At 41.4% G+C, this 20892-nt stretch overlaps 1 long non-coding RNA gene across 14 annotated transcripts in view; it reads right to left on the bottom strand.

Moving 5' to 3' along the window:
* LOC118142950 (uncharacterized) overlaps window positions 1-20125 on the bottom strand; it is a 99959-nt gene extending 79834 nt beyond the window's left edge. For 11 of the 14 annotated variants that reach the window (XR_013520481.1, XR_013520480.1, XR_013520482.1 and 8 more), the window contains exons 1-3: window positions 19961-20125; window positions 18687-18762; window positions 14321-14457 (exon numbers count right to left, since the gene is read on the bottom strand). This is a non-coding gene — a long non-coding RNA (uncharacterized LOC118142950). Of the gene's footprint in view, window positions 1-737; window positions 4395-4426; window positions 4898-4998; window positions 5121-6337; window positions 6444-7701; window positions 7747-14320; window positions 14458-18686; window positions 18763-19960 lie in introns of those variants that run through there. The other 3 variants (XR_013520485.1, XR_013520486.1, XR_013520487.1) reach the window with 3 other exon arrangements.
* Between the last annotated feature and the right edge of the window lie 767 nt (window positions 20126-20892).

The raw sequence follows: 20892 nt of genomic DNA, 5'->3' as shown, positions 1-20892 counted from the left end.
AGACTCAACTTTTCATGTCTTGATCCTTAACTGCTAAGCCTCCTCAAGGCTCTCCCTTCAGTAACTCCCAGCTCTTCTTTCCTCAAAAACTATTAATAATTCTACTTGGACTCATCCATATCCATATCTTTAAAAACTATCCATGTGCTTGTGACTCAAAAACAGTCTCTCCAACCTAGAGCCTTCTCCTAAGCACCAAACCTGTGTATGGAGCTGCCTGTTTGATATCTTCACCTGGATGTGCCAGAAGCAGCTCAAATCCAGCATGTTTTAAATTGAGCTTGGCATTTCCTCCAAACTCTGCTCCTCCCCCATGTTCTCATTCCAGGGAACGTCACCTCCGTCCACTCAGGCATTCATACCAAAAACGTGGTCATAATTGTTGGCGCCTGTAATCACATGACACAGTCTTCTTGCCTGCTGTACAGACAAAACCAACTCACTGAGACCATAGTTTTGCAATAGAGAAAGAGTTTAATTAATGCAGAGCTAGCCAAGTAGAAGAACTAGAGTTATTACTTAAATCAGTCTCCCCAAGAACTCAGAGGCTAGAGCTTATATAGATAATGTGGTAGTCAGGAGGCTACAGAATGAGTGCTGCTAATTGGTTGGAGATGCAATCAGAGGGGTGTGGAAATGATTCTTGTACACTGTGTTCACCTCCTGGTAGGGTTGAGTCATGAGTCATGAGTCTTGGGTCCAGGTAGCGGCAGTCAGTTGTGAGAATGTAAAAGTCTGAAAAACATCTCAAAAGACTAATCTTAGGTTTTCCATTAGTGATGTTATCTATAGGAGCAATTGGAAATCACAAATCTTGTGACCTCTGGCCACATGATTCCTGAGCAGCAAGGGATTATAGAAACACAAGTTAGTAGGCAATGGCTGGTTATTGCTTAACTACACCTGCTTTTTAGCAGAAATCACATCCTTCCTATAATCTTAATCCTGTGGCCTTTCATTAGTCTTACAAAGGCAGTTTCAGTCCCTGAACAAGATGGTCAATTTTAGAGAGGGACTATTATCATTGTTTCTTTAAAGTTAAGCTATAAGCTAAATTCTTTTCATGGTTAGCTTAGCCTACACCGAGGAATAAGTGAGGACAGCTACGCTGTGAGGCAAGCAAGACGGAATCAGCCATGCTAGACTTCTCTTGCTGTCATAATCTTTGCAAAGACAGTTTCAGTCTTTCATCTTCACTTGTCACTAAGATCTGTCCATTCTACTTCCTTAAAATGTGTTAATTCCATCCAATTCTCTGCATCCATTTATCTGCTGCCTTAATTCAGGCCACCATCATCTCTGGGCTAGATTAATATAGCCTTCAAGCTGGTCTTATCCACAGTTTTTTATTTTCTCCTTTGGAACTAAAGGGGAAGGAAAAACAATTTTCTCTTTACTTTTTATAGTTCTTGATTAGAATGGGTCTCTGTAACAAAAAACAGATCAACAAGAGAAACCGAAATTTTACAACATGTATATCTCCTGTATACATGGGAGAGACCCAGAAAAATGAGTGAATATTAATCAGGTGGCTTTGAATGTGGGCTTAAATATTATGGTCTGTTGAAACAAAGACTGCTAGGGGGAAGGCTGGTTATGGGGAGATGCCCAGGGAAACAGGAAGCAAGGATAAGGTTTGCTAAGGTTTGTTACGCAGGTTTATAAGTCAGTGCCTTCACTATGGGTAACAGTCTCTAGTGTTTTAGACACATGTTTCTCTCTTGGTACAGAGAGGGAGACACCTTTATAAAGAGAGATTTTCTTTCCCTTACAAAGGGATAATTTCTACTGTGTTTTCAGAGGGTGTCTGCAATTTCACAAAATAATCAGCTCAAAATAATCCTTATGCCAGAGAGGCATATTTTGATCTCCTATGGTCATATTTTGGGGTGTCACATATTCTTCTTTTACACAAGCACACACAAAGACTGAAAAGTATTCATGTTCTCTCTTATCTTGAGCCCAAATCATTTCAGACTCTTCTGAAGACTTCAGGGCAAGTTCAAAGTCCCCAGCCTGCCCTTCAAGGCCCCGTCAGCACCACCTCCAGCCCCACCTCTGACCCTTCATCTATACATCCCAGTCTGTTTGTAGTCCCAGAGCTCTTGACTTCTCTTTCCCTGGGCCTTTGCCTGTGATAGCCCTTCAGCCTACAGTACGTTTCTCTTTCTCCTTCTACACTTCGCAAACTTCAACCCATTTTTAAACGTAGCTCAGATACTGCTTTTTCGGGAGGTCTTCTCTGACTCTCAGACTGAATAAAGGGCTGTCTATGTGTTTTTATGATTTAACCCTACTGGGGGCTTCCCCTCCATAATGTGCCAAAAGCAATGGGCAACTTGACGGTTTTTAATTCAGTGTACCTACCCAAGTACATGTAAAGCATTTAGCAAATTTCTTGTCAATAAGTAAATGACTGATGGGTGGGAGGAAGGAAAGAAGGAAGGAAGGAAACAATAGCTGGGTGAATGAAATCATCTGTAACTCTTAATTTCATTCCACATTACGTATCTATAATGCCCTCTAGTGACTGATGGGTTAACTGTAGGTTTTAGAAGCTACTGGGCCAATTGGCAGATAGGTATTGAGTACCTAATAACAGAAATGCTCAGTGCTGACTGACCACTATATGAACTCACTGTTTAGTAGGGCAACAGCACATATACCAAGGAATCACCGTACCCTGGCTACTATGTAAAGCAAACAGCCAAATAAAGTTGCAACAGCAGGAGTTTGGGAATCAACAGACCAAGCTGGGCACATTTTCTAGCTTCTCTAGGCCTCATTTTCTCATCTATAAAAACGGGGTCATAACACCTATTTCTCAGGGTTGCTGGAAGAATTAAAAGAGAAAGTGTTTGCACCAAGCATGTGCTTGGTTACTTACGGAGTAGGCCCTCAACAAAAGCTACCTTCTTTCCTCTTTGCCTGCCTTGCTCTCTCATGATTCTGCAGCTCCCCCTGGGACCTATTAAAACTGAATTGAAATCAGGGAAAAGCACCTCCATCCATGCCTGCAGAGCCAGTACACCTTAGTTGGTAGAAATGCACACCCTTTCCTCTGAAATCTAGGTGGAAAAATAATAAAAATTAATAAAGAAAGAAATGCACACCCTTGGTTCTAAAAGGCTGGTGTCTCCCAGGGAGTCCACATGGTACACAGGGACGTTGGTCCTGGGAACTGGACCCCGTCTTCTCCACAGGCAGCAAGTTGGGTTTGTATGTTTCTGAAGCATTGCTCTCCTTCTTAAACTAACCAGTATTAGGAATCCTGATATTGGACCACATTGTTTTCTTACAGCATCTGGAGATGATCATGGAATTCTCTTCTTCCAAGCCTTTGTTTGCTGCCCATAGGCTAGGAATACAACTCCAACTCCTTAGCATGACATGCAAAGTCCTCTGAGGCCTGGACTCTCCTCTCCCTCTGGATCCTCTATTCCAACTATACTGAGCCTTTATATGAACTATGGTCCCCAAAACAACTTTTTTTTTTTTTTTTAGCACCTCTGAGCCTCCTTTATGCTATTCCCACTGTCTGGAATACTGTCTCCTGTTCAGTGCCTGGCAAAGTCATCTTCATGTTCCAAGGACCAGCCCAAGCCCTTGAGCAGATCCCCCAAGTCAGAGGCAGAAATAATGAAGAGGAAGGTGCTGAGCAGTGTGGAACGGGCTGGCCAAGCAGCTTGGCTGTTCACCTAGTCATTTGTTCAATGAAAGTGCTGTGCCTCAGTGCCTGGCTCTGCATGCAGCTCAGAATTACTCTAGTGAACAAGTAGGGTTGGTCCTTGGCCTTATGGTGCTCATGGTGCAATGGAGGAACCAGGTAAATAATCATACAAATAAATAAATGAGTGTACCCTGTGGAAAGTGCTAGAAGGGAAAAGTTCATGGCTCCATGACAGCAGTATCTAATAAATATTAGTGGTCAGGAAATGGTATTCATGCTGAGACGAGGAAGATGCTGAGCCACAGGAAGGATGGAGGGAAGGGAGTTCCAGGCAGAGGGAACAGTATGTATGCCAAGTTCCCACGGCAGGAAGGAGTTTGGATGTTCAAAGGGCTAGAAGGCGGCAGGGGTGGCAGAGGGACATAAAATGAGGCTGGTAGGGTAGCCATGGGCCACATCATTTAGGACTCAGGAGCAGAGCCTGTGGAAAAGAAAATAATGGGAACCAGAAAGGGAAGTCAGAGGCAGGTCTTGAATGCCACACTGAAAAGTTTGTGCTTTATCATTGAGGTACAAGAAGCCAAGACAGGATTTTGGCATGTCATTTTAGAGATAAAAAAAAAAAAAAGTAACCAAAAGCATGCGTGTCTGATGAAGGGAAATGGTCCAGCCTGGAAAGAGTTAACCTCTTCCTGCCCTCGATATCTTCATAAGCCCAAGCACTCTGCAAAATAATAAGCTATCGTTTATCGGCAAGATTCTGCAAGGTAGCATTTAAAACTGAAAAAGGGCAATAAATCAGGCACATATAATATAAACCCTGAAGTATAGTAATTCTTCTTTTAATGCAACATCTGGTATAAATAGTGCAATTTGCAAGGGGGAGGGGACAGTGGGTGCTATGCAGAGCTTTCATTATTGTGCAAGCAGCACTTAAAGCCCCCGTTTCCCTCCCATCTTTCCAGCAACACTGAGGACTTAAAAAAAAAACAAAAAAGCATGATTATTATTCCCTCGGCTGGCCAAAAGGGGAGTCAAGTTAATTATAGACTTGTTTTCCAGTTATTAATTAAACCCCAGCTAAACATAAAAACACAAGGGAAGTGCCATTTCCCGCTCCGTGCTTCTAGCCTCTTTCAGCTAAGGAGTTGACGTTCTTGCCTTTGCTGTCCACCCCATGTCCTGTTTCCTCTGTGGATTTTCTCAGGAGGGCCCCAGGGCCTTTGCCTTGTGTGCAAACAAAATCTTATTTTTAGCTGGGAAGGAACACAAAATTGAAAGCTCTAAAACAGCAGGGGGACAATAGAAGGAAGCTTACAGACACTGACCAGTCAGTGGCACCCAGGGTTCTGGGGCTGCCACACCCTCCTGCTCCTCCCAGGTCTGCAAGCCTCCTCAGTCTTCTTTAGGAAGTCCCCAGCTTCACCTGCACACTTCCTGTGAGGCAGCTCTATAGAGGGAGTGATCAGAAGGAAGAGCTCTGTGGTATTTGGAAGCGATCTCCAAACCTGCCCCCCTTACCAGTGCCATGACATGGAGCAAGTTACTTCACCTTTCTATGCCCAGTTACCGCCTCTCTAAAATGGAGACAGGAATAGCACCTACCTAGGTGTGCTATGGGCATTAAATGAGATAAGGCTGATCAATTAATTAGGCTGGCACATGATTGTTAATAAATATTAACCTCCTTTCCCTCATTCCTCCACTCCTCTGGAAAGGCAGGCTTCACAGCTGAATATCCCACATAAATATCCAATTCTAGAAGGTGCACCTGTGAACTTGGTACATCTCAAAACACTTCTAGCTTCTATTTCCTTATCTCTAAAATGGGAGCCCAGCATCCACTGAGATCCTTGGGAGAATTAAATTAGATAGCAGGAGCAGCCCAATGCTTGGCTCTGACCAGATACTTAATATACATCAGTTATTGAATTATCTGAGAACAATCCTCAGTATACTTAAAGAAGTGATTATCAAACCAGTGTCTGTGGCATAAGGAGAGATTAAAGTGCATCATACCAAATTAGCCTCATTTCCCACTAGAGTTGAGATACTCCATTTACAGATCAAGAACATTCCGTAGATGTTCCACAAAGACATAATAGAATTTGCCAGATTTGTTGGCAAAATAAACCTAGACCATCAACCTATCCTCCTTGAAATCCTCCAGCAGGTAGGTTCTCTACCTGTCCATAGAGGCTGTGGCCATTGCTGTCTGTTTTGTAATGGCCATTACTGCCATTACCCATGCTGTTTCTTGGACAGGAAGAGCCAAGAACAGAGCTGACCACCAGTGAGTTCCTCAAAACAAGATTTCTCAATGTTACCAGTCACATGGATGAAAATAGAAAGCCTTCCAGGGAAACTTGCAGCTTAAACAAAACTTGAGGGAATAGTGCATGTGACTTCCAGACTCCAAATGCAGCATGTCCTGTTTGTCCCTGTACTGCCCTAGCAAGCTACCGACTGCTGACTGAGTTCCAAAACTTCCCGATCCTGCCTCTTAGAGCAGGTATGGATGGCGTGGCAGAGGCTGCACTGACACTGGCTCTGCAACTTGGGTTCATGCCCTCCGTTGGCATCACTCAATTCCATTCACTTATTCTTCTCATTTCTATTCAGTTTTAGATTTATTGTTCCTGTTTCTTGTTTCCACTTCCCACTCACCTCCTAGTGGGAGTCATTAGACTCAGATTCAAGTCCTAGTGCTGCTGCCAAGATGCCAATAACATTGATGCTGGAGACACAGTGGTAAACAAGACCTGCGAGATCTCTACAGGAAGACAGAGGGCAAACACATACTTACACAAATAGTTATTTAATTGCACTTTCACTAAGCATGGGTGCTAAAAGAATATATAACAGACAAACTAGCTCTAATGTCCTATTTGGCCTCCTAAAATCCTTCCCATGAATAGTGCACAAATTGTTGTACTCATTTCGAAGAGAAAAGTGAAGCCAGAGAAGTCATATAATAGATTCAACACAGAACTATTGTGGAAGAAAGAAAAAGAGAGAGTTAGGGAGACAGGAGAAAAGGGAAGACAAGACATCTGTAAAGTGTATTTTCATATACATGAAAAGGCAACAACAACTATCATTCCCATATGCTGGGATACCAAGCTTGAACTTCCACTGAATATGTGAAGAGTCACTTACACTAGCATTTCCATATCGGTTTCCTGTTTTCTAGCCTTCTGTGGGACAGGAAGAGATAAGGATATGGGAAGTGATGTCTCACAGAAGAGACCAACCCTACATTCTGTTGCCTGCCAACATTCTGTTGCCTGTCTTTATATGTCAATTGCTAACATGAACAAATTATTCAATCTCTCCAACTGTTATAGTTTGCAAGAATTGGACAATAGCTGGGATTACTATCAGCATTAAATAAAACAACACATATGCAGCCTGACACATACTAGGTGCTTAGGCAATAGCAAGACTTCTCCTTCCTTTTCCTTACTTCCCTTCCCCTCCCTCTGGAGAGGTCTTCATTTCACAAGAAGATGAATCAGCATTCTAGGAACCTGGCAGGAGTTGCTGTGAGAGGCATGCCCTGCCCTGTCAGTATGTGGCTTTGGTCTTGGCTCCAGGACTTAAAATAAAAAAGGAAATATGACTGGCATGCCCCTCACTCCTAATTTCCCATTTGCTGTTCATGCTTTACCAAGTGCATGAAGGGCAGAGCATTCTGAGGATGATGGGGAAGGGAGGGAAGAAAGAGCAGTAGAGGAAGATTTCATAGTTTTGCTTTGCAGCTCCGAGAGCTTATGACCAGTTTAATAAGAAAATATCTTTTTATTCTCCAAAAGTTGAACCGAGATGAATTTGTGGTTCTTCTAAGTTGTTTTTTATATTTTAAGAGAACTGCAAATGTGTCACTGCAGTTCTCCTTAAACAGAAAAGCCTGGGTCCTGAATCCAAAGTGGATCTTGAATTTTCATATTCCAAAGTTTTAAAACTCCAAAGTCTGCAGAATTGCTACATCTCTCAGGACCTCCACATGTAAAACTGATTATAGAACTTACTTTGGAAGAAGCTTCACTTCCCCTGAAACACTGGCACGCTTCTTCCTGGTGACAAGAAAGACATGTCTCAATCCCTACTCTGTGCCCAGCTTTTTGCTATGCACCAGGTGGCTGGGAATGGGATGAATATGACAGTGGCAACGTTGCCTGTGAAACTCACAGATGACCATCTGAAGATCAAATGTGGCAGGTTGGAACAGTAAGAGAGACATAAACCCATTCACAGGGAAGTAATGTTTATTACTAAGTAGCTACAATGTGTTGGGTGCTTTCACACTGTTGGGTCTTCCCTTTCATTGTGTATGTTGGCCTTCCCAATGATACTTTGGAGTAGGAATTTCCAGACACATGAACAGGGAGAGGTTACTTACACGTTTATTGTATATGAGGATACTAGAACCCTAAGACCGTAAGTGGCAGAGCTGCAATTCAAACTCAGGTCTGATTCCAGACTCCATTCTTATCTGGCTGTCACATAGCCACCAAAGGGAAGGAGAAAGTGAGGCCACAAATAGCTAAGATTGTTAGAGTGGGCAAAAGAACTCAAAAGACACAGCAAGAATGGAGAAATTTATTACTGGGGCAAACAGCACCTTATTTTCATAAATTACAACCTAGTAGATTAATGGTCCCCATGTCCTCAAGAAAAGATTAAGAATATGGGCAGGATCCTCCACTGAAATAGGCAGAGAAGCATGTAATTGGTTTTAGAAAGACTTCCATCCAAAATCATTAAATCAAGTTTTGGCACATGAAAGAGTAAGCTTCAGTTATTGGAAAATGTACTTAGGTGACACAGCTCATTTCCTGATGAAGCCAGATTAATGGGATATTACCAAACCTAATTCCTCCAGAAGTAAATGACTCACCTCTCCTCCTGCTGGGCTGCCTGGAGCTTTCCATGTGCTTGGCCTCCTGCCCTTTCTGAAAATCCAAATACTGGGATGGGAAGCTCAGCCATAAGAGAGAAGTAAAAGACTCAATCCTGTTTGTTCTTTATCTCCCAGTTCTCCACCTAATTAGGTCTTAAACTAAGTGCCGTCTGAATAGCCAAATTAACTCCCCCTCCCACCAAGTTGTGGATATCGTTATTTGAAGGAAGCCTGGGAAGGTTAAAATGGTCAGATGAGCTGGGGCTTGGAAAGAACACAATTAGAGAAGTATAAAGGAGTTCTGGGGTGAACCTCTCAGAATGGGCACAGAGCATGAGGTTGTGTCTGTGCAGATGTTCACAAAATAATGTTATCCACTACAAAGGAACACTTGATAATCAGATGGTCAAGACATCCTATCCTGTGGCTAGGTTGTTTCTTTCCCTGGCCAACCTGATGCTTAGTCAATGGGCTCATGAACATGATGGCCATAATTACAGGGATGGACATTAGCAATGCTGGAGTTAGGTCAGCTTTGGTGAGAAGTCTATGTTACTGAACCCAGGACGAGTGTCTGTCCAACCCATCAGCACAGACCAATGCTGAGCCTAGGGTATTACATCATTTCCAAGGAAGGTATTCAGCCTCTGATTTGATCAGACACCTTGAATCATGTAGGGGACAATGATTTATCCTCGCTGGAAAAGGTGCCAATATATATACAGATTTGAATTCCCTGACCACAGTGTTCCTACAACACCACCATCTAAAGACATAAGAACACCTTATTCTCCATCATAAAATCCTGCACAACATTGCTTATGATGAAGGAGTTCACCTATATGAAAGAAGTGGATGGTCTTATGACCATGAATCTTCCCATGAACTTTATCACTCAGAAGCAGACAGTCTAATAGAATGGTAGAATGACCTATTGAAGAGTCAGTTATGGTGCTTGCTAGAAAACAATACTTGTAAAGTTGGGGTGCTATGCTACAAGATGCAATATACGTTCTGAACTAGATCATGTTTGATATCATTTTTCTATGGCCAGAATTCTTGGGTGTGAGAACCGAGAAATGAAATGAGCTGCCTGCACCATTAACTCTAATAACCCCTTCACAAAAACTATACTCCCATCCTGCAAATTTGAGCTCTGCTGGCCTAGAGGCCCTAGTTTTCAAGGGAAAAAAATGTTTTCTCTGGGGGACAGAATGGTTCATTGAACTGGAAGTCAAGATTGCCAACTGCTGATTGGTGTATCTCATACCACTGAACCAACATGACTAATGATCAAAGTTGATGGAAGACTATAAAAAGCTAATACATTCAGAGCTACTAAGGGTTTAAACCCTCTAGGGATGAAGGTTAGGATCACATATTCAGATAAAAAAACCATGACCACATATACAGCCTGACACACATACAGCCTGAGGTACTAAATGAGAGCAAAGAAATGTAAATTTAGCAGTCAAATGATGGTCTTTATATAATCATGCACTTGCAATCAGTTGCAGAAATGAGAAAGATTACAACCAACAACCAGCCATTTTCAGTATTCTCCATTCCTCTCCAGCTTCAATAAAATCCAAGTGCATTCATCTGGCCAGTAGAAACTAGATTCAAGATACACTGGAAAAGAGATTTTTCTCTTTTCAGCTTCTCTAGTAGTAGATAGCTTTAGCTTCTATTAAGATTAATACAGAAAGAATGAGAGAATTAAGACTCTGGGAAGCCATGAAAAGTGACAAATGTCTCTTAAAATATATATTTCACATCTAACATGAATAAGGCAATATTTGAATTGCATTTGGAGATTAGGTAAGGAGTGAGGCAAGTGGCTATGAGGGAAATAGCCCTTGTATCAGTAACAGCCTATGCAGTGATTCAGAGCTGTTCTGAGAATGCCAATAATGCCATGAATGTGGGATGTAAAGTGGGGAAGGTGAGGAAAGTGGGGGAAAATATGGTTGCCTACAGTGAAAAAATTAGCCAACATTACCACCTATCTTGATGGGCATTAGGACTGTGAGTCAAATCCGAGTCACTCTGGGGTCATGCCCAGTTCCACCACCACAGGTCTTGCTGATTCTCCTTGAAGAATTAAAATTATAATCCCAGCACTTTGGGATACTGAGGCAGTGGATCACTTGAGGTCAGGAGTTCGAGACCAGCCTGACCAACATGGGGAAACCCAGCTCTACTAAAAATATAAAAATTAGTCAGGCGTGGTGGCATGTGCCTGTAATCCCAGCTACTCCAGAGAGTAAGGCAGGAGAATCACTTGAACCCGGGAGGCAGAGGTTGCAGTGAGCTGAGATTGCGCCATTGCACTCCAGACTAGGCAACAAAAGTGAAACTCAGTCTCAAAACAAATAAATAAATAAACAAACCAACACTCAATCGGGACAAAGTCCTGAATATTCTGAGCCTGGATCATTGAAAAGCTGAAAAAGCAATACTGATCATCAGATTTGAATGCTAAGACTTCTCTGAGACACAAGTGTGTGGCCCAAGGAAATCCTGGAGTGCTCACCAGAAAGAAACTCTTGGTCCCACAGCAGCAGGTTTTGCAAAATATTTAGTCCCACTTTTTGGATGCAAGCAAAACCTTGCAACATCCCTATTCGAAGTCCAAAACCAAAAGTTTAATTTCCTTTGTGGGAATAAGAAATGGTCTATCTAAGAATAAAATGTGCTACTGACAAAAGAGAAGGGGAAGGAAAGGTAGTCTAATCTGGTGACTGCTAAAAACAAATCCCAAAACAAAGAATTGGGGAGTAAGGTCTACAGCTGCCTCCCCGGGAAGTCCTATTAATGAGGACAATGGCAGAATTGTTCTCCCATCAGAAAGAAACCTTGCAGTCCCCAACCTGGGAGCCACTCACTGTCTTTTGCTATTTCTTTTCTTGAAATACAATGTATTGGAAATTCTCCCAGATCTCAGCGGGGGGAAAACAAAGGTCTGGCAGTAAAATGAAACACCTAATTAACAGAGAGAACTGTTCCACTGTGGCCGGAGGACTTGATTCAAGACTCCTGACTCCTTGAAGAAAGGAGTGGGAAGAGAGACACCCACAGAGCACTGAGCACCTGTAACTATTGTACTTCTTAAAATTAGTGTGCAGGTTAATTGAGTTCATTAATCAAAGTGCTTAGAAAAGTACATATCATATTATGTAAGTATTAGCCATTGTTACACACATTATCCTTGCAACAACTCTGGGTTAGGAATCAGTACACTCAACTCACTCATAGTTAAATCGAGGAGCGGGAGAGTTAAGCGCTTGCCTAAGTTTTTGCAGCTATAACATGATGGAGCCGGGACTAAAATTCATAGCTCTACAATTTTAAATCTGACGTATTTTCAGAATATTATGCTGCCACCTCCCCCTGTGACAAAAGGGCTTTCTCATCATTTTGTCACTTGCAGCCTCACAAGTTTCACCATTGACTTTGGTCTACTTAGGGTCTGTTTCCTCTGTGTGAACAAATATAGATCAGATGGCGGAGAGGGACTGTGGGGAGAAAGCCCAGAACAAGCAAGCTTTAGAGAGGATACAAAAGGAGCAGGCAAGGGAAAACAGAAGGAAAAGAAAGAGTAAGAAAGGAAACTGCTCCATTTGCATCTATTTATCTGTGTGTTTATAGATTTGTATCCAGCCTTGTTTTAAGGGATTATGCAGCAGGATAACATTGACTCACACTTGGGGCAGCAAGTTTCCAATGAGTCTCCTTGAAGTGTCCCCCCAGTGATGTTTTCAACTTTGATTTATCATTTTTCAAAACAATATAAGGCCTTGGCAACCAGCCTGCTTCTTCCTCCACCACCTGCCTTCTGCAGAAACCATAAAGTAAAGCTAGTAAAATTCTTCATACATAGTAGGTGTTCAAAACTGTAAGATGGCTGCAAAACCAGCAGGTCACCCCAGACAGCTCCCAGTGGATTTGCTAAACTTCCAAAAGTAGCCGTTCCTCTTGGGTTTGTGAAGAATGCATTTGGGCAAACCCTTCCCCTCCTTCTTCTCTCTACCCGCTAAGAAGTCTTATTCCCAGCCAAGATGGCAGGGACTGGTGGGTTTATCCCATTTGCTTGTGTGTTTGTGTGTATATGAGAGCCTTCCCACAGTGAGGCCAGCATATCAGTCCCACCCTTCACCTCCCAGTCCTAAATTGAAACAAGCTGGTTGCAATTGTGTGTGAGCCCAGCTCACACCAGCTGGGCCCTGCTCACAGCTTCAGAAAATGCTGTTTCATGTTCAGATGCAAATAACTATTTCCTCTCTAGAGCATGCCCTGGACTGTGTTCCAATCTGAATGGGGAGGAGAGGGGAGCAGGGGCTCTGGAAAAACATTTGGCCTGGGCTGTCAGGATGAATTATGCTGCCCTGAAGCTTGCCCTGAATTCAGAGTGGTCAGTGCTCTAAGAGAGGTTCGCAGGAGAAGAGTGAAGTCCCCAGAGTCTCCAAGCCACTGTTCCTACACCACATCCCCATGGCCATCCTCTGAGACCAGCACTCGTGGCCTGATCCCAGAGGGCTGCATAGCCTCTGAACTGGTCTTCCCACCTCTAGGAGTGTCCTCTCCAATCCATCCCACACACCTGCTACCAGAGGAATTCAATCATTCATTCATTCAAAAATCAGTTATTAGATACCTACTTTGTGCCAGATGCTGTTATAGGAACAGGGGATACAATAGGACCCAAATGGAGTGGGGGAAACCTCTCCTTGGGAGGTTTATATCCTAATGAGCTTTCTCAAGTATAGTTCTCATCATGTCACTCCCTTGCTCTTACTCAGAAGTCCTCAATGGCTCCCTATAGCAAGCTGAATAAAAACTACACTTGTTAATGCAGACTAGGCCCTCCAGGTTCTGACCTGAATGTGTCCAGTCTTAAGGTTTCATTCTTTACAGTTTATGATCCAGTCAGGAATCTGTTAGAAATCTACCTACACTGTGAGACCCAGCTCCAGTGCCATCATCCATCCACGATTCCTCCTTCCTTCATGTTCTCACGGCACTATCCCAGAAATTCACAGTGAGGAGAAACGGCAGAGATTATCCAAAACTCCAAATTTACATTTCATCAGTCCCATTCTCCCCAGGCCTAATTCTGTGTTAGTACTAATTAATTCATACTGTGGTAAACGTAACTCGGATTACTTGATGGGAGGATTTAAGTAAGATGTATTAAGGGTCTAACATGTGCCACACTCTGTTTCACACTTCTTTTAATCCAGTCTCTATTTTCTCCTATTTACATGTAAGGAAACCAAACTCAGAGAGGTGAGGTAATTTACCCAAAGTCACACAGCTAGGATATAATGGACTATCAATTCAAAGCCGGGTCAAATGGGCTCTGGTTGTTCAGCGGCCATGGTCATTCCTCCCCACTGGGAGCACACAAATCCTCTAGTACACATGTTGTCCTGGGGGGTGCCTATGAAAAGTAACAAGATAAACACTGGGCATGTACCTGAGGCATCCTTTTCACATACTGGTAAGCCATTTAAATACTAGTTGATGTCAATAATATCCACATGAAAACAAACTCAGCTGTTGCATATTATGGAATGGAATTTTAAGATTGCAGGAATTTTAGAGACAAAATGCAAGACTTCCAATCCACTTTACGCCAGAGGAGGGCTGCTATACTCCAACCTCTCAGCTGGTACCCATTCAGTCTCCTGGGCCACGAGGACTACTTGGACAGCAAAGATGTTTTCACTACTGCAATTTCTTACTGAACTGTGTAGGCTGTTCCCTCCTAAGAGCTGGGCCTTGCATGTGGCTGATAGCTTTGACTCGTGATGTCCTAATGATGAGTTGATTCCTCTTGTTTTGTGGCATCTTCATCTGCCAGGCCCTTAGTTGTCTGACCCTAAAGAAAGTGAGAATCTCAGTCATCGTCCCAAGTGATTGGAGAGGTTTACATTGTAGGAGCTGTGATGAGGAGAGGACTCCATGTCCTTCAAATGACTCCATTTTATATAATTGAGGATTGACTCTCGCTGGTATTGACCAAAAGCAAGGCTGGGTTTCCTGAATACAAATAAGTGCTGGAGAACATGTGTTTTTGTTTTTGTTTTAATTATCTGGCAGGAACAACTCAAATATAATATCTAGCACATGAGCCACCACACCCCTCATCTCCCTACCTCCCATGTCCTTGGCAAACTTGGCTAATTAGTCACAAACCTTTCTCTTCTAGATCTGACTTCAGGATCCTTCACAACACAGCAGTTGGGAAGCTGTTACAAATGGCTCAGAGTTGGCACAAGAAACAACTCTGTTTGCCTTCCTTGGTCTAGAGCCCAGTCATTGAATGAAGGGGATGATTTCCATTCTTCTGAGGAGCATGCAATCTCTTTTATAAAACCCTTCTGTGTGTTATTTCACATTCCCTACAGGATAAAATCCACATTTCTTTCCTAATATTTAGGGCCCTTGCACTCTGTCCCAGCCAGACTCCCAGGCTCTGCTTGTGGCATATCCACTCAATGAGCCTGCACTGCTGCCACTAAATACACTTCCACCTGGCCACCTGCACTTCCACTCCTTTGCATACCTGTTCCCTTACCTGGAGCAACTTCCTTCCTGCTTGTTTGGATCAGAGGCTCTGAAACTTAAGGGTACATGGAAAACTGGTTAAATATAGATTGCTGGTTCCCCATACCCAGTTTCTGATTCACTAGGTCTGGGGTGGATCCCAGGAATTTACATTTCTCGTAATTTCCCAGGTGATGCTGGTGCTAATGATCTGGGGGCCACACCTTGGAAACTATGGCTCTAGGTAACTCTGGCCTGCCTTTCAAGCTCAACTCAGGCTTCTCTTCCTCCAGGAAGCCCACCATGACTGGCTCCATTCTATACTGTGTTAAGTACCTCTTATAAGCCCCCACATTCCCCTGTTATTTCCTCTGTGCTAGTACATAAAGGATTGTATAGAAATTGCCTTTCAATCTGTCTATCTCCTCTCAAGTAAAGCTCCTTGAGGATTCTTACTCAACCATGTCTTATTCATCTCCATATATCCTTAGTACTTCACAAGTGCCCCATACATAGTAGAGGCTCACTAAATTTTGTTAAATGAATACAGTGTAAGCACAGGGCAGATGGAACCAAATGTTAAGGAAATGCATGATATAAGAAATAGGAATGTTATCACTGTGTGCCAATCCTTCCTTGCCTGAAATGCTGCCTACAGGTCTCTAAACACCTCCCCTCCATCTTCTATACTGTCTCTGCCACAACTTTGCTTAAAACTCTTCCACAATCCCATATAGGCATCAGAAAAAAAGGCCACATTTCTCATCCTAGCATTCAAAGCCATCAGGTTTGGGCCCTAGCATAATTTTCCACCCTTAGCTCCTTACACATTATTTTCTCAATAATCCAAGACTGCTTTATGCTCCTCTGCTATTTCCCTCACGAAGAAAGCTCTTCATGCTTTTCTACCTGGAAAACTTGTATTGTGCTTCAAGGCACAGATCAAATATCACCATTTCCATGGAGCCTTCCCTGATTATCAGAGGCCTCATGCCTTACTCTCATAGTACGGTATACTTCTCTTTGTGTAACACTTAAACAAGTAAACAAACCTTCTCTCTTACCCAGGAAGCTCTCACTACTAGACTACATGATCCTGAAAGACTGTCAGTTACCTCTATTCTCTGGCTCTTACCAGACACTCTGATCTATGGTAGGGTTTTATAAAAGGGTTTTATGCTCAATGTCTGTTTTATCCATCTGACTTCTACCCTGAGAAATATAAAAGCAAACTTGGGTTTTATGAGCTCCAACCTCCATCAAGATTCCTTTACAATGTCCACCTCAAAAAGATCATTTCACTTATATTAAAACTAGTGCAAATCTCTTTACAACCTGAAAAAAATCTGGCCTTGCTTGTCTAATCCACAAGCCCAGTGAGATCCCTAGCTTCTTTTCAGTGGAACCAAAATATGTGTACATCACCAAATAATCATCAGAAGAAAATATTATGAAATGTGTCCAACAAATGGCCTGGTCTGACTGTTCTTCCCACAGATTTGGGTGAAGAACAGAGGCTCAAGAGATCTTTGCACATCCTCGCTTTTTGCAAAAAGGCATAAATATAATGTAAGGCGAGTCAGAGGTGGGGGGATAGACACAGAAACAGAGAGACCAGGAAAGAGACAAGAAATAAAGAGAAAAGCAAAAGCTAGATGAAAACATGAGAGAAGTTAAAAAGAAAGAGCAAATACAGAGAGGGATAAGAGATGACACAGCTAGAGAAAGAGATGAAGAGACACAGAAAAGAAAGATGGAGAAGAGAGAAGAGACACATTGATGAAAAAAAGAAAAAACACATACAAGTACACATATATAGGTAGATAAGTAACACAGTGAGAAACAGGGAAACAAAGATAGAGAATTAGACTCAAGAGAGACAGACAAAGGCAGCCCACATCACTAAGCTGCTAGACTGTGGAAGCTGGTTCACCATAGGTAGGTACTAATGTTGCATTTTTAAATTAATGTGTAGAGAGAAAGAGATACACAGATGGATAGAGAAGGAGCAGGAGGGAGCTCAAACTTGGTGCCTGCTGTTTTCTCACCACATACGCTACATGCAACGGAAAAATGATAAGTCAGCCAAGAGTATGCACAAGCGTGAGATCTCCAATTTCAGCAACGGCCTTCAAAACCTTAAGGGCTCATCAGGAACAGAATGTCTTCTAGCCCAGCAAGGGCCAGGCCAACTCTGGGAAGAGTCTAAACAGATCATAAAAATCTTTTCTAAGATCAACATGGTAATAAGCTGTTTATTTCATCTTTGATTGGCTCCATGGGGCAGGACAAAGCACACTGCTCAGGGGGTTTGGGTGCCTGGTTTCCCATGTGAGCCTCGTAGCTCACTTGCTCATGCATCAACTTGGCCAGCTCCCCGTCCTCCAGGCCCCAGAGCTCCCGATTATAAAAGGAAGGCTGTGGTGATGGGATGGTAGTTGGACCAAATCACTTCTTTCACCTTCTTGTTAAGTAAAACAACTTTTTTCCTAACAAAATCATGGGCAGACATCTAATATATAAAACCAATTAAAAATTAAAATGAAATTTCTCTGATTCAAAGTTAAATGACAGCTCGTTCAGTTTCCAGGAAAAGCTTCTCTTCCTCTTTTCCTACACCCCCTTGAATCAAATGGTAACTGGGTTCAAGTGCTGTGAGAGTTCGTGCTGCCACTATCAGAGACAACCCTGCTTCTGAGAGTCAACCTAAGAGCAGAAGTGCCTGGGTAGAAGAAACACAGTATAAATGCAACAGATGGTTGCACAGCAAAGTATTGCTTTCAGTGGTGCTGAAAATCTACTTTCTTACTTCATTTTTAATAATTCATAATCCCGAAGGCATTTACAAATGAACACAATGTGCACAGTCACAAGAAATGCTTTGTGATATTAACAATTCAATGGCTTAGAAATTTGTATTTATGATAAATTATTTTATCTAAATCTAAACATTTTAGATGAAACATGAGTGAAGTGTGATGACTTTATAAAAGAGTGACTACATGGGTGTTAAATATTAGAATTTCAATAGTTTTATTTTTATAAAAATATTTAAATATTAATTAAAATTTCAAAAAAATTACATAAGTTTCAGCTTTACTTAAAATTCTAAAAATTTTGGATATTAATTTAAAATAACTTGATTTGCTTTTTGATTTGCATATCTTAGAAAAATAACTTTTCTGAAAAATGTTTTTTATTTTTATATTTATTGATGAAATATCCAAATTATATATGCTTTGAATAGAATTCATTTTATTTTTAATCCTTTAAAATAAATCATTAACAATGATCATAAATTGAGATTATGATAGAAATAGAAAATATAAAGAGAAATATAAAGAAAAGAAAAAAGACTAAAAGGAATAATGAAATAGAAACACTAAAAGACGTAGTCTTCTGAAATAAAAATATATATATTGGAAACTGAAAGTAAGCAGACTTTATTTGCATGCAATACAAAAAGAAACAAAAAAAAGAGAGAGAGAGAGAGAAACTCTTTCAATTCCTATAACTAAAATTAAGGTTAAAAGGCTGGGCACAGTGGCTCACATTTGTTACCTCAACACTTTGAGAAGCTGAGACAGGAGGATCTCTTGAGCTTACAATTTCAAAAACAGCCTGGGCATTTCTGTCTCTACAAAAAAAATAAAACACAATAAAAATAAAATTAAATTAAGACTTTAAAATAGCAAAGCTTCCTACAGTATCCAAAAACACAAGTGATATTGGGTATTGCCATGGGGCTTTAAAGATACTGTTATGTGTCCAATACTTAGCCAAGCATAATTATTGATGCTTTACATGGTACTAAAAGCATAATATTTATAGAACACAATGGAAAATGTTTAGGTTACTTAAAATGATTTTGACATTTGATGCTACAATAGCAGAACTTACAAATTTGACTTTTAAATTATAAGATAATTATTCTCTAGGATGAAGATTTCAAAATGAGAGTTTTAATTTAGTTGTGAATAAAGAGAAAAAAACTAAATTTTTAAAAACAATATTAACTAATACTAATATTACAGTATTCAATAATTGTTGCTCAGCTCCAGTAGTTCCTAACAGATACAGAAGTCATGCTAGGGCTGGGCACGATGACTCACGCCTGTAATCCCATCACTTTGAGAGGCTCAGGTGGGCAGATCACTTAAGGTTGGGAGTTCCAGACCAGCATGACCAACATGGTGAAACCCTGTCTCTACTAAAAATACAAAAGTTAGCCAGGTGTGGTGGCAGGCACCTATAGCCCCAGCCACTCAGGAAGCTGAGGCAGGAGAATTGCTTGAACCTGGGAGGCAGAGGCTGCAATGAGCAGAGATCAGGCCTCTGCACTCCAGCCTGGGCAACAGCGAGAGACTTTATCTCAAAAAAAAAAAAAAAAAAAAAAAGACCTGTTAAACAACCAGAAAACAAATTGAAATTAATGTGTATTGTATTCATATCACAGGTCATAACAAGTACAGGCATTGAAGAACTGAAAAATTCAACTTTTGTTTTAGTCATTGATTTGCTGAGGGTAAGCCTATGATAAAGATGCTAACACTATGAGTAAAGGAAAGGATATACAGCCAGAATTCAGAAGTATTCCTTATTGTATGCATGGTACACATTAATTAATCTGTTATTAGAAGGCTTGCCCTCAGTTGTGCTAATACCAATATCATTCTTTGGAGCAATTCAAAGTTGTAAGATTTTGATGAAACGCATACCATATCTGACCTGTCAACTCTCTCCAATGCAAGATAGGAATGCCAACCATATGCACTGAAGTAATTAGATTTAACTTATTTCAATTTTTACATCAATTTTATCCAGGTATAACTTACTCTCAAATGTTTGAAGTGTACAGACGAGTTGTGACAAAGGTACACACCAGTGTAAACACGACCACAATTAACATATAAACATTTCCATCATCCAGAAAATTCCCCAGTGTGGCTTTGCTGTCAGTCCTGCCTCCCACCACCTATTCCTGGTGCTAGGCAACCACTGATCTGTTTTATGTCACTATGACGATTATGCCTGCTCTAGAATTCCATGTTAAGTGGATTCACATAGCATACTCTTTGGTATTTGTCTTCTTTAACTCAGCCTTCCTTCTTTCACCCAGTTTTTGAGATTTAGCTGTGTTGCAGCATGCATCAGTAATTTGTTCCTTTTTATTGCCGAATACTATTCTGTTTACATGGATATACCACAAGTTTACATGGATATCCATTTGCCTGCTGATGCATATTTAAGTTGTGTCCAATTTGAGACTACTATGAATAAGTATGCTATAAATATTTGTCCCTGTGTATATATGTGCTCATTCCTTTTGGATAAATGACTATGAGTGGAATAGCTGTGTCATATAGTTAGTATTATTACAGGAGTTATTAAAAAATTATTTGGTAAGGCTTTTTCTTTTAATAAAAACAGCTTCCAAAACATGTCTTTTCTAACAGAAAAGCAGCTTGAAAAGCCAGGCCAGCAAGCATTGATATGCAAATGCTGGTGATTAGAAACTAGGTCCACCCAACATGGCAGTTCATGCCCTCTTCTTGTCACCATCTGTGCCAGGTGTCACAGCCACCTCCAGATAACACCATGTGTACAGGATATCATGGCAACCTACATTTGCATATTAAGAGGCTAGGGTGGGAGGGCCAATTTTGTCCCTGGGCTATGTGAATGACACAACTGGTCACATCAATTCCCTGGGCCCTGTGCAAATCAAACACTGCCTCTTCCAACCTTCTAATATAACCAACTGCTT

Source organism: Callithrix jacchus, chromosome 7 (assembly GCF_049354715.1).
Source record: "Callithrix jacchus isolate 240 chromosome 7, calJac240_pri, whole genome shotgun sequence".
NCBI lineage: Eukaryota > Metazoa > Chordata > Mammalia > Primates > Cebidae > Callithrix > Callithrix jacchus.
This window is presented reverse-complemented; position numbering and strand designations above follow the sequence as displayed.